Below are 1,756 nucleotides of genomic sequence, written 5' to 3' on the forward strand. Positions count from 1 at the left end.
CTGCCACTGAGGGTGACTCACCTGCAGAGCTGCTGTCACCTAATAGCTTATCAGAAGTGAACTGACTGATTTTTCCTGCTCCTCCTGACGATAAGGGGATCCACAGCCATCCCGCTCTTTGTCCAGCTCTTCCTCGTTGTACTGGCTTGTTTTTTAAGCAGAGGCTTTGGTAGGTGGAGGAGGAAAGGAGAGTTGATGCATGAGGTTACCAGGCTCTCGGGTCACTCGGTCTGTGTGTCCCTAAGCACCTCCAGGTCAGGGCTGGCAGCAGAGCTGGAGTGAAGTTAGAGGGAGAACAAGTGGGTGCCCATGGCAGATTACTCTGGGGCTACAGGTGGGGGATCCTGGGGTGAGTTCAGGGGGGGGCTGTGCCCTTCTTTTGCAATGCCCATCCCTTTGCAGAGCAGCTAGCCTGGTTGGCTGTTGATGCTGCAGGAGCTGGGGCTGGCAGGGGGTGTGGAGAGGGCTCTTGCAGCCCCCCAGTTGTGTTTTGGGGGAGCACTGTGCCTGCAGGCAGCTGCTGAGGCTGCTGGTGGAGCTGTGCATGTCTCTGATGCACAGCTGGGCTACACATACAGGAATAATCAATCCCTCTGGGATGGAGCAGCTTGGTTTAGCCTGGCAGGGTGGGATGTAAGTTTAGTTATGCAGGAGCCACTTCCCCCAGCTGATGAAGATGGCACAGGGAAAGGGCTGAGATCAGGGTGTCTGTGGGCTGCCCACTGGAAGTGATGGGTGTGCAGGATTTGCTGAGCAGCTAATTACCCTCTCCTCTTTGGTAATCCAGCTTTCCCAATGGCCAGGAGAGCTGCTGCTGCCAGGTGTGTGTGCTGTGCCAGCAGGAGACTGCAGAGTGCCCCAGACCTGCAGCTCCTCAGATGAAGAGCCGTGTTGCCACTCTGCCAGCTCATCCCTGCCACAGCAGGGATCCTGCTCACTCTGGGAGTCTGGCCAGGGATCCTGCCATCCACATGTAGCTCTGCAGGCAAGGGACACCCTCCCCACACTCACAGTGGGGATCCAGCCCCCTTGGGAGGTGTGGGGACCTTATCTGGCTGCACCCTCAGCTCCTGCCCCCGGAGACTTTGGGATGGAGGGTGGGCAGTGGCAGCTGGCAGGTCCAGCCAGAGGGTGTCTGTGCTGCTGTGGAAGATTTCAGCTTGAAATCTGGTTTAGGGGCTGCAGCAGTGGGGAGCTGGCAGAGCTTGAGTCCCTGGTGCATCCTCGTGGGTTATGGCAGCCTTCCCAGAGCATCTCAGTGCCAGCCCTGCTGCTGTGGAAAGGAGAACAGACCAGGAGCATCTGTGGGGAGGGAGGTGGCACGGCAGGAGCAGCTCTTCCTCCTTTGAGGTTATGAAGACTTTGAGGAAGCAGCTGAGGTTTGCAGATGTTATGTCACAGTTCCGTGCGCCTTCGGGGCTTTGCTTCCTGGAGTGCGGCTGTTTCCAGCCCGTCACCCTTCCCTGGCCTCCTGCACCCAGAGCCCCGCTGTGACTCAGGCTTTTGGGCATCCTGGCTCTGTGGGGTCAGGCAGAGGTCAGGCAGGGCTGGCCCAGGGTTCTGTGTGGCCACCAGCATCCTGGAGCCACACGTATCCCATCCCTGTCATCTCCACTGGCCAGCAAGGAGTGGTCCCAGCCTCTCTTTCTGAGCTGGGGGTCTGCCATGCCCATCATCCTCTCTGAATCTCACAGGCCCTGCATCCTGGCCAGCATCCCTGCAGGTCCCAGGCATCACCCCTGCTCCTGGCACCAAG

This window comes from Acanthisitta chloris, unplaced genomic scaffold, assembly GCF_000695815.1.
Source record: "Acanthisitta chloris isolate BGI_N310 unplaced genomic scaffold, ASM69581v1 scaffold17316, whole genome shotgun sequence".
Lineage (NCBI taxonomy): Eukaryota > Metazoa > Chordata > Aves > Passeriformes > Acanthisittidae > Acanthisitta > Acanthisitta chloris.